At 65.0% G+C, this 12,442-nt stretch overlaps 1 protein-coding gene across 18 annotated transcripts in view; it reads right to left on the reverse strand.

Moving 5' to 3' along the window:
- Positions 1-12,442, reverse strand: part of IKZF1 (IKAROS family zinc finger 1) — a 72,779-nt gene that overhangs the window by 23,669 nt on the left and 36,668 nt on the right. The window lies entirely within an intron of this gene.

Here is a 12,442-nt window from a genome sequence, read left to right on the forward strand (position 1 = left end):
AGCTGTCCTCAGGAAGGTTCCGCCACCTCGGACCCCCGAGGGCTTCCCGGGGTTGCTGTGCTTTAGGACGTGGTGGCTGCTGCACACGCACACGGAGTCCTCTGTCCCACGGGGCCAGCCCAGTGGCCGTCTGCTGTGCGCACGGTGTGGGTCCTGACCAAAACGTGATGGAACAGCCACGGGCTGAGCGGGGCGAGGACGTGGTGTCCTGTCGCACTGGGCTCAAGCCCGTTTTCCAAACATTGACCACAGACGCGCCCCCGCCCCCACGAAGAACGTATTACGATCCCGGGACAACGGGCCTAACGGGCCGTCGCGGCTTGGGAGGCGCCTCCCGAGCTGTTGCTCGAACTGACTGGCTCCATCACGTCCCAACGAACGCTCAGCTTTCCTCTGCTTCCGCCGTCCCCTGGCCGCCCACACCTAACGGAAAGGCCAGAGCATGTGGCCGGTGAAATGGCAGGTCTGCCAGGGCGCCCACGCACAAGAGGGCCCGCAGGCTGCTGGCCGTGTCGTGCTGACCCCGGCGACCTCGCAGGGTGGCCGTTTGCACAGAGGTCTCCATCAGCTTTGGGCCCCCCGGTTGCTGTGTCGTGGGAGCGAGGCTGTCTCAGGTGATGGGGGGGTGGGGGGAGAAGGTGCATCAGAAGGTAAGCGCGAGGTCTACAGCGGGCATCACGGCGCAGGACGTGACGTCCTCTGTCTAAATGACGGGGCTGGCGTGAGGCCTGCGTGCCAGCACAGCCCTCCGGCTGCACGGCCGCGGCGTGTGCGCGAAAGGGACGGAGCAGCGGAGCCGTCCGCGTCCCCCGTGACCCACGTGCACAGGGGCTCAGGGCTAGAGCTGGAAGCAACGCATCCAGCCCCGTTAGTGCGGGCGGTACGGGTCTCGGGCACTCAAAGCGCAAGCCTCGGACCCGCCATTTGCCACAATGCTTCCCACGGCACCCACAATGCACCACGCAATGTAAACAACGTCACGATGTGTCACGGGACAGCAAATCTTTACCTTTCTCAGGAGAATCAGTTCTTTGCCAAGCGTAAGGCAGATTAACTTTTAAATGTTGTCCCTTAATCTTTGATTCCCTAAAAATTACAGGAAGTTCTAAGAAAGCGTGGCCGTGGCCACAGAGCCACCCGCTTCTGCCCACGAGGCCCAGGCCGAGCTGAGGGGTGCTCGTGCACACGGCAGCCGGCAAGCTCAGAGAAAGGGGGGCACTGTGCCCGCGTGGGCAGGTCGCTGTGCACCCCAGGGGCCCGCGGCGGCTCGCCCTGCCCTGCCCTGCCCTGCCCTGCCTCTCCCTGTCCCTGTCCGGCACCTGGACCAGGCAGTCACCAGCAGCCCCGCCAACACCAGGCCCTCCCGAGGCCCTGTGCAGAACCCGCCTCTGCCGCCCATGGGCCTACGGAGCAGGCGCCTCTGCCCACGTCTACAGAGGACGCCAGGTTCCCGAGGCGGCTCTGGGTTCTGTCCTCAGGCGGTTGGCACGTAAACATGCAAACCTGACGACGCGGCCGGCTGACATGTTAGAGCTGGCGCGGCAAACACACGGCCTCCCCGTGCAGACGGCCTGAGCCTCTCGCCGGTCCTGGCAGCTGGCGCCGAGCGGGCGGGAACTGGCCACTCCGCGGGTGGCTCGGCCTCGCCTTCGTTCCCTCGGCAAATGCCACTCAGCTTTTTAGGTCACTGTTTCATAAAGAGGGGGCAGCAAAAGAGTCAATTTATCTTTTTTTTTTCCCAAATTTCATGAAATTGATTCTTATCAGCAGCAAATTGAGTTCATTTGGCAGGGATTTTCGTTCCTTAAATTGCCATTAACATTTTCATCTAAAATGCTGTTAATCCCTCAGATTCTGAGTCCTATTCAGATTGCCGAATCAATGAATCTTCTGGGGGGAAAAAAAAAACTGCCCACGAACCGCACTTCCGGGTTAGCACTCAGCTGTGCGTGTGAACGTCTCGTGCTGCCGCCTTGGGGCGCGTGAAAACGCGCTTGAGATTTTCAAAACAGGAGGGAGGAAGTTCATTCCACATTCAAGGCAAAGGACCCCGATCACTTTCTGGGAGCAAACGCGTTTATATCTGCATTGAGGGGAATTTAGAAATACGGTGGCATTCGACTTTTCTCCAGTTCTTTAAATTGTGTTGGCCTTCGGGTGGCGGTTGGGCCGTTTCTCTCGTAGCTTGTGCGAGAGAGGCCGGCAGTGGCCTTCGTGGTGCATTTCATGCACCGACGTCCCAGCTCGGTCAGTGCATGAGCGAGAGGGTCCCCGACAGAGGCAGTGAAGAGACACGGAGAGACGGCCGAGCCCCCCCGCCCCCACGTGGGGCCGTGCGCAGGGCCGGGCTCCTGCTGGACAGCCAGCCAGCCATGTCCCCAAAGGTGCCAGATCCAGGTCCTCTTGACATTCCTCCGCACATGCTATTTCTGGGGTAGACGTCGGTCACTAAAGCACCCCCGAGGTGAGGGCTCTGGGTGTTACCTGGGGAAGGGGGCGCCAGTCAGCATATCCTGCCGCTCGCCCCAGAAGGTGCTGCGGTTCTTGACCTACAGAAGAGGAAGCTGAAACACAGGCCGCTTTGAGGCCTGGCCGGCAGATTCAGAGCTCAGGAGTGCGGCCGCGAGCCTCGCCCCGCAGCGGTCAGCCCTGCCCTGCTGCTCACGACACGCCGGCTCCTTCTCCCCACGCCTCTGGGGCCGGTCTGCCTTCTGCACAGGCCTGGGCTGTTCCCTCCACAGCCATGTCCGCCCCGCGGCTGCTCCGGCCCCTGCGGGCTTGCCTTGGGAACCCCTGAGGAGCGGGAGGTGGGGTGGCTGCCGGTCACGGGATGCTGTCTGTCCCCCACGCCCCGGACCCTGGCCAGCTCTGCAGTGGGCTCAAGTGCCAAGCATGCTGGGCCTCAGCGTCCTCATCCACTGCCGGGGACAGGTCCACGGGGAGACTCACGGGACGCGGCACAGCCCTCTCCCCAGTGCGAAGCCGGAGATGGCAGTGATGCCCCCCCCAACACGGGGCTGTGGGATCAGCTGCCACCAGCAAACGTCGACCGAGAGCTCCACGAGGACGAGGCTTCGTGAGGTGATGACAGTAAAGGCAGACGCCCTCAGGGGGGCTCCTGGGCCCAGACGCCCGAGCCCATGCAGGGGCCCCCCCAGCACCCCTGCTGGGTGCTCGCCTGCTCTCCAGAGCCCCCCTTCAGGGTTGCGGGCTAACTGCCACGGCGTGCGACAGCTCTGGGTGCTTCAAGAGGGACGCGACGAAGTGGCAGCTGTCCCCTGTGCCTTCGGAGCGGACCACGAACAGAAGTGGCCACCTCGGGGCAAAGCCAGTCCCTGCCCCCTCCGCGCCTGGCACGGCTGGGGAGGGGGCCGCTTTTGCTTACATTCTATTGACACGATGAAAACTTCCCGCACAGAACTAAGGACGATGGAGCCGGCCCCGAAGGATGAGCCTGTAGTCCGGTGGGGAGACGGACGGAGGCGGACGACCCCGGGGGCACGCCGCAGCGCGGTGGGCTGTGACCGTCCACCCCGCGCGGGCTCGTGGCTTCCGTCACCTCGCTGCCATCGGCAGAGCTCCCGACCCGAGACGGGGCTCCGCGGTTTGGGGGCGAGACAGTCAACGAGTTAAAGGACAGGTTTGGGGACATTTTCTGCATGTACTGTCCTTACTTTTTGAAGAACAATACTTTTGGGGGGGCGGTAAAAACCTTATTTGCCTACTCTAAAGACGGCGAGCACGCAGAAATGTCAAGATGAATTTTCTAAAATTCACCTTCCACTCCTATAATCTAAAGAAAATCACGAAGAGAAGAAAACGGAAAAACAAGCACAGAGTGAGAAGGTTCAGCTCAAGCTCTGAGGAGAGAGAAGGAAGGGGCCTCTGCGGGCCGCGGCGACGAGGCCGGGGCTGCCGGCGGGCCGGGAGGTGCTGGGCACGGGGGGACTCGCGCTCCGTCCAGGCTTTCCATTCCGGTTCTCATTCCCACGAGGGACATTTGCTCGGGGTCACGCGGGGAAGACAGGAAAACGCCCCCGAGTGAGTCGGGCTGCACACGGGACGCGGACACGATGATCGCGCGGGGCGGTGGCCGCCTGGGCAGCTCTGTGGCCGGCAGCGTGTGGGGAGGGCCACCCCGCCGTGTGCAGGCCCCGCAGGACAAGGGGACAGCAGCCTGTGTTCCGTGGCGGCGGCGTCCGGGGCAGGGGCGCGGGGCTGGCCAGCTTGCCCGCGGCCGGAGCGTCCGCTCGAGGGCCGCGAAGCCAGGCCTCTGCCCCAGCCGGCGCTCAGCATGCGCATGTCGGCACGTGGCCCTCCCGGAGGCACACTGTCGCTAAGGCGACAGGGCGAGCTGTCGGTGTCCGTGCAAAAGAGAGTGTGCCAGAGGCAGCTCGGAGGCCGCGAGGACACACGGCGACAGTGTCGGGCTGCCCCGCCGCCCGCAGCGCGGTGGCCGTCACACCCGGAGGGGGCACGGGGCGGTGGCCGTCACACCCGGAGGGGGCACGGGGCGGGAGGATGCACAGAGGCAGGGCCGGGCCCGCAAACCCCGTGCCGGCCCCTCCCTCCAGAGGCCCAGTGCTCCCAGCACCCTTCGGGGTCGGCAAACACTCCCAGCCGGCCCCTCCTGTGTGTGGAGATGGCTCAGTGTCAAGCCCCAGAAATTCCAGGGGCCCAGGCCCAGCTTCAGGGAGCCCAGAGATAAAGTAATCTCCCCAGGGACACACCGCGGGTGGGTCCCCGGCCGGCCCTCCCTGCTGCAGGCTCGCAGGAGTCCCCGCCAGCATTCCAGGCAAACGGTGACTCAGCAAACAGAGGGCACCAGCTGCCACAGCCCTGCCCCTCGCCCCTGGCCCCGGCGTCCTGCCCTTCGTCCCTCAGCCCACGGTGCCCTGTCCCTGAGCCCACGGCCCACTGTCCCTTATCCCTGAGCCCACGGCACAGCTCCCTGTCTTGAGGGAAGTGCCATACTCCCCAGGCAGCCAGCCAGGGGACCGGGTACGAGGCCGCGGTGGCCCGTGGCCATGCTGGCCGTGGGTGGACATGAGGCTGGGGCTGGGAGTCCCACCCGGCTGGTGGGCGGAAGCATCTGGCACGTGAGCCAGGCACACGCGTGCACACGTGTGCGTGTGCGGGCCTGTACAGATGGCGCACAAAGCCTGCTCCTCCCACGAAGGGCTTTACGAAGGCAGCCCAGAAACGCGGAGCCACCCCGCGCACGGTGGCTGTGGTCCCCGGGGCCCCGAGCATCGCCCCAGCCCCATTCCTGGCCCCGCCCTGCCAGCGGGGTGCAGACGGGTGCCAGGAGTCAACACGGCGCAGTGCGTCCGCCTCCTTGTCTTAACTGGGGTGCAGCCCTCAGAGGTTTGTGGGTGAGGATTGTGGCTCCGAAGTAACCCTGCTTCTGACGACAAACTCGCGCAGGCCGGGGGAGGGAGAGGCGGGAGCTGTGGCTGCGCTGAGGTCTGGCTCCCGGGACACTGCACGCCACAGCTCTTCTCCAAAGCAGCTCCTGACACCCCGTCCTCCGCCCCTTTTGCTCCCCCTCCCCCCTCGTTATTCCGGACGCAGGGCACTGGGCTCGACAGGTGCTAGGCTCACGCCGTGTCCCCCAACGTGGGGCGCTGGGCACTGCCGGGAGCCCACGCCGGCCGGCCGGGGCGATGGGGTCAGGCCTGGGGAAGGAAGGCCTGACCCCCATCTCTGAGCACCGGGGACCTGGGGGTCCTGTGGCGCCCCCTGCCCCCCGCATCCTGGCTGTGACGTCAGAACCGTGCCCGCTGGCCCGCGTCTCCGTCTGCCTGGAGGAGGCCCCCCTCTCCCGCCGCACCCCACCGCCGTCCGGGATGACCCCTTACTCAGCAGCCTCGGGGTTCCCGCCACTCACGTCTCCTGGGAAGGACCTTCAAATGCCACGCTCTGTTCCCAGAAGCTGCCGGCGGTTTCCTGGGATTAGACCGTCTCAGAAAGTCCTGTCCTTCAGTCAGGCAATGTTTCTTTGAAGTCGGCGAGGTCCCGCCCGCCCTTCCCCGCCTCGCTGGAGTTTCCTGATTCAGTGTCACTTACGTCACGCACGGGGAAACGCGTGGAAAGGACAGTGGCTCCCGCCCCGTCCCACCGCGGTGCCAGCGAGGCCCGTGGCTGTGGGCGGCCCGGGCGCCGGCCGCACCGTGGCCTTGTCACCATCGCCTGTCACCTGAGGCAGCCCCGAGGCGCAGCAAGGCCTTGCCTCACAGATGAGAGAAATAAGGACCCGAGAGGGCACCTGGCCTGCCCGGTCACCTGCTGGGGCCTGGGGCAGGGACTGGAACCCGAGTTCCCGGGGCTCCGAAGCCTGTGCTCTCTCCCCTGCCCGTGCACCCACGGCCACGAGACGCCTCCATGACGCGAAGGCTGGGTGAGCGCACGGCTGTGATGAGAGCTCGGGGTGCTGCTCCTCTGACCTCGGCGGGCCGAGCCGACCTGTGCAGACCCTCCGGTTCCCGCGCTTAACGCGCTTGAGAAATGAGGCGCTCTGAGCCCACTGCTGGGGGAGGCTGAGGGAGGCACGAGGAGGCTGGCCCGGGGGACTGCGTGACCGCGGGAGCCTGCGGCCTGCGAGGGCCAAGAGGGACGCCGCCAACTCCAGCCCCACTGAGGGGACCACGGCGGCCAAGATCCTCGTCCTCGGGGGGCGAGATGGCATCCACCGAGGGGCCGCTCGGCAGGAGCAGCGACGCGGGGTCTGAGCTCCCAGCAGGACGCGCTCCGCTGAGAAGCGGGGAGGGGGCTCCCCGGGGCAGTGCCTGGTGGGCCGACTCCAAGGGCCTCTGGGAGCGGGGACGAGGGCTGCCTGGGGGTCTCGCGATGAGAACTGGGTCGGGCGTCAGGGCGGCGAGGGCCGGAGGAGGGGAGACGCGGAACAGTGACCCCGACGTCCCACAGACAGAGACAGGGAAGCTGGGGCCAGCGGCGGTCGGGGGAGGCGGGGCACGGGCCGCGACTCAGGGAGCAGCTCTGAGGCTCCAGGCGGGGGCGGGGCAGAGACACGCCACCCGCGGCCTCCGCTGCTCCCCAGAGGAAAGCCGGCCCCACTGGCCAGGCCTGGGACGCTGCCACCTGCCACCTGCCACCTGCCACCTGCCACCTGCCTGCCAGCTGCCACCCTGCCACCTGCCACTCTGCCACCTGCCACTCTGCCACCTGCCACCTGCCACCCTGCCACCTGCCACCCTGTCACCTGCCACCTGCCACCTGCCACCTGCCACCTGCCTGCCACCTGCCACCCTGCCACCTGCCACCTGCCACCTGCCACCTGCCACCTGCCTGCCACCTGCCACCCTGCCACCTGCCACCCTGCCACCTGCCACCCTGCCACCTGCCACCTGCCACCTGCCTGCCACCTGCCACCCTGCCACCTGTCACCTGCCACCTGCCACCTGCCTGCCACCTGCCACCTGCCACCTGCCTGCCACCTGCCACCCTGTCACCTGTCACCTGCCACCTGCCACCTGCCTGCCACCTGCCACCCTGTCACCTGCCACCTGCCACCCTGCCACCTGCCACCTGCCACCTGCCACCCTGTCACCTGCCACGCTGCCACCTGCCACCTGCCACCTGCCACCCTGCCACCTGCCACCTGCCACCTGCCACCCTGTCACCTGCCACCCTGTCACCTGCCACCTGCCACCTGCCACCTGCCACCTGCCACCCTGTCCCTCTGCAGCCTCGGCTCCCGCCGCCCCGCTCGCCAGATGCCTCCAGCAGGCCCGAGCGCCGCCTGTGACAGCGCGGCCCCCGTCCCATCGTAACCGCGTTTCCACAGCCTCCTGGCCGTGTCGCAAAAGCGCCAGAAGAGGAAGACGGTGACCGGCTCCCTCCGGAGACAGGTTTCGAAATGAACACAGAGTTTCTCCTCTTCCCCGTTTTCCAAGAGAAACGCTGGCTGCCTGGGAACCGCTCTCGTTCTCAGAGAAAACTACCGATAACCTCTCGAAACTTCGCATTCAAGTGGCCCCTGCTCGGAACTATTTCTTTCCATTTATTCTTCGCAAGCTAACGCGTTCGAGTTCGCCACGAATCTAAAACTGCCCGCTGAGCAGGAGGGAGCGCAGGGTGGGCTGGGGGCCGGGCGGGGACCGTCCTGCGTGCCTCCCCCCCCCGCCCCCCGCCCGTCCTGCTGTCCAGCCCCCAGGCGGAGGCGGTCGGTGCCCCGGGCGCTCCTCACGGCTCCAGTCCTTCACCCCTGCCCACTGCTCACACGGCCCCTGAGGAGTTAGTTTCAACTCCAGCGTCCCGAGTTTCTGTCCAAGGGGAAGGCGAGGTCTCCACGGCTCGGCGCCGTCCTGAGGCTGCAGGAGGGCGTTCAGGGGCCGCCGGGGAGCGAGGCGCGAGGCCCTGCGCCCAGGACCCAGGCCCGCCCTCCCCCCGCCCGGCGACCCCCACCCCACCCCCAGGCTTCCTGGGCGACAACCCCGGTTGACTCCAGGCTCCACGCCGCTCCTGCCCCAGCGCGGCGTGCTGGACGCTGAAGTGCGTGTGGCATGATCGGTGCACGCAGGGCCGCGACACGCAGCCTCCCCGCCCGGCGCACGGCCGGCTGCCGCCCCCGCGAGCTTCCACTGAGCGCCTGCAGCGTCACCGACGGCCACGTGCTCCCCTGTGGCCGCGGGCCCGGGACCGCGGGTGTCGCCACTACTGGCGAAGTCCTTCCCGGTCCCCGGAGAAGAGCAGAAACGCCGGGCTGCGCGGCGAGGGGCCGGCGACTGACTCCCAAGCCTCCAGGTGCTTTTTCCGCCTTTGGATTTGGCGAGTTGGCTTCTTATCTTTGAAACTTGTTATTTTCTTTTTTTTTTTCTTTTTTGTATTTAAAATAAAAACCTAAGCTAAGCTAACGCCATGGTGGCAAGGCCCCACCTCAGGCACCGCGTGCCCGATCACCGCGTCCTCTCAGCCGGCCCGGCGCCCCACCCCCGGGCGGGGGTGGCCTGGAGGCCCCTGGTCGGCCGGGCCCTGTGCTGTCTGTCCCGCCCCGGGCATCGGCCTGAGGCTGCAGCAAGGGCCACGCTCGCCCTCCGTGGGGCGGCCCGGGCCCGTGGGGGCACCGCGAACGCCCCTCCAGCATTCCGCGTGGTCTGGGGCCCGGGCACGCACCGACACTCAGAGGTGGCCTGCGCCCCTGCATCACTCCCCTTTTCCTCTCCTGCCCAGGGTCACCCCTTACATGAAACGAACTCCCTGCTCACAGCGCTTCTCTGTGGGGCTATGGGGGGTGGCCCGGCCAGGGAACCACCGCCCCCTCCCCGGTGAGGGGGCCCCGTCCGGGAGTGCCCGGCATTTCCAGTTCTCAGCGACCGGTAAACACAGAGAGAATCCACAACCAGCACCATCCAAGGCAGATGCCCTTGGGGGGCCTGGGGGGTTGGCCTTCCCTGGGTCCTTGTCATGGAGTTTTAAGACGGTTCCTGCACCCACTGGAGGGCTGGCCGGTGGGAAGGGTCTCCCACCTTGTGGCGGAAGCTCCAGGAGAAACATGTATAACAAAGAGAAGCTTTAGTAACTTGCTAAGCAGACTTAGAGATTTGCTAACGAGAGGGACCTGGCCTCACCTCGTAGCTCCTGCACTTCGGGCCTCAGTGTCCCGCTGGAGGACCGGCCTCCATGGTCGGTCACTGCACTTGGTGCCTTCGGAGGGCCCCTCACCTTACAGCGGGAGTTGGGACGAAAGGCGGAGGCTACCTTCTCATTTAATTCTCCTCGCGAGGCTCAGGGCAAGCACTACCAAGACTAAGCCTCAAGTTCAAAGGCCAGGGGGAGAGGGAAGGCCGGCAGACATGTGCCTTGGGGCAACCAGACATCCAGCCCCTCCTGGGGAAGATCAAGAGGACCTCGCTGACCTCATGCCCTTGGCATTACACACGCTCAGAAGTTAAACACCCGTCTGCAGTGGGTGGCAACGGGTCAAGGACGAGAGAGAAAGTAAAACTGGCCTCAGAGGCCACCAAGTAAAAGAGAAGTAAAAAGGCTTTGGCCCGGAACCCGTGCACCCACTCATGGGTGCGTCCCTGTGCCCTCCCCATGGGCCCCGCTGCGAAAGCGAGGCGGCGGTTCTTTCTCGGCCCGGGGGGTCTGAAGTTGCAAACAAAAAAGGAGAGCGGGAGACTGGAAACGCTGTCCCAGCAGATAAGAGCATCCCAAGCCAGGTGGCTGAGGGGCGGCGAGAGCTCTCCACACAGCGACTTCTTCTGATGGGAAGTGAGATCGGGGCCCGCATGGTCACACAGGCCCACGTGTCCTTTCTGGCTACACGGTTGCAACCTGTATCACCACGAAGGGAGGAATGTTTGCTGAGAGAATGAATGAGCGAGCAAGTGAGCGGACTGGCACACAGAGCCCCCTGCCGACCCCGTCGCAGTGTGCGAAGCATGTGCAAGGCCCTCGTGGGGTCTTTGCACGATGCCGGGCTTGGTGTTCACAACAGTAAACTCGAGTTAGGAGTAGCGGGGAACGTATTTTCAAGCGATTCTAGAGAGAACACCCGGGGCCTGGTAGGTTCTAGAAGGATTCCTTACCCAGCAGGGTTAAAAGATACCAGAAGTGAAACAGGAAACGCATGAGTGGCCGTTCAGAAAGCGTCATCGCGAAGAAGCGCCCCCTGCCCACAAATGCCACACCGCGAGCTGGCTGGTGGCTGAGGCGGGCTGTGCCCGTGAACTGTAGACACAAACTGTGAACACGAGCGTCACACCCGGGATCGGCCCAGAGGCCACGGGGCCGAGCGCCTGGGACGAGGACGTGCCCCTGAGCTGCGTCCCCGCGCGCGCACGCTGCAGCTCCGAGGGCGACCGCGTGCGAAGGGCCCGCGTCTCAGGCAGGGGCGAGAGAGTTCGCTGCCACTCGCTTCCCAGGTCCTACGGCTGGGACAGTAGACCAGGGAGGAAACACAGAACCTTCTGAGATTAAAAACAGGAAATGGGTGAATTCAGTGCCCTTCTGGGAAATGATGAAACGAAGTGTATCTCAGCCTTAAGGTGTAATCATGCAAAACTTGGTTTATCAAGGTTCTTAAGACATGTGATTTTTCTTCATGATAAATGACTTTTTAAAATTAAAAAAAAAAAAACAACAAAACAAAAACTAACAAAATGGTTAAACACGCTCCCGTCCCCTGTCATAAAACCACAAGTAGGCAGATGCTCGGGTATTTTCTATGAACAGACAATAAACATGGAGAATGTCCCCAGCGGACAGCTGCGGCGCGGCGAGTGTCCCCGTGACCTCAAACCAGGACTCGGAAAGTTTATACCTGGCTGGTTTTGTTCAGAGACGTGAAGCGCAGACTGAATTAAACCACTAGGATTATCGTGTTAAAACACGACAGAGAGCACGCTTAGTGCTTGTAGCAGCAGGTCTTCGGCCCCGGGTGCGCGCGCCGGAAGCCCGGGGTCAGAAGCTCTGCCTGTCTCACCTGCTCTGTGCGCGTGATTCCCAGAGGGGCCTGGGAATCCCACGCAGCCTGTACGCCGTGAACACGATGGAGGCGGCGGCCACAGCGGCGGCGTGGGGGTCTGCAGCGCCTTCCCGAGGAGCAGACACTGGCCCCGGCCGGCCCGCCCTGGAGGACCGCCCGCACGGGTCCGGGGACGCCCCTGCACGCGGCAGCAGCAGCGCGAGGCTGCTCAGACGAGGTGCACCAGGCTCCAAGCCGGGAGGTCCCCAGAGGTGACTCAGACCCAGGCCCGCTGACCGCAGGACCCCCCAGGAGCCCCCACGCTGCGTCCTCTCGAAAGCCTCGGGCGCCATGCTCCCGTCTCTCACGCGGGACTCACGCCCAGCGCCGGGGCTGCCGCCCGCCTGCTTTCTGAGCGAATGTGTCTGGAAAGAGACGAGCTGTCGCTCCCAGAGCCTAACTCGGCCTGCGCACAGAGGGTCCCCAGCTGCCCCCAGCTCCCTCCTCACAGACCTTACGACATGCCTTAAAATGGAAGAATCTGCCCTAAATCTGAAAGGGTTTCAATTCGGGCGATGTATCTGGACGATCTGGAGGAAAGGCAGCAGGTTACGGGGTGCAGATGTGCCGTCGTTCCTGGGGGTCAGGTCCCAGCGGCTAGGACCCTCGCCGCCCCCATCACGCCCGTCAGGCCCGTCAGGCCCACGCTGGCTGCCGCGGGGATGCGTTCACCTCTCGTCTGCGGGAGGCCTGCCCTGAGGTCAGACAGGGACGGTCCCCTCGGCCCACGCAGAGACCAAAGCCGCTGCCGCCACCTCCCCGGCCCACGACTGTGTCCTCGCCTCCCGACTCGCTTGTCGATCTCTTAAAATCCTGCCTGTCCTCGAGGGGACAGAGAATGCCCTCCCTGCCTTGCAAACGGCCCGCAGGCTTCCCGTCACCACTGAGCCGCCCCTGCCCGGCGCGTGGCCTCCCGCCTGCCCCGCAGCGCTTGTCCCCGTCGGGAGGCGA

The sequence above is a fragment of the Rousettus aegyptiacus genome, unplaced genomic scaffold (genome assembly GCF_014176215.1).
Source record: "Rousettus aegyptiacus isolate mRouAeg1 unplaced genomic scaffold, mRouAeg1.p scaffold_m13_p_13, whole genome shotgun sequence".
Classification (NCBI taxonomy): Eukaryota; Metazoa; Chordata; class Mammalia; order Chiroptera; family Pteropodidae; genus Rousettus; species Rousettus aegyptiacus.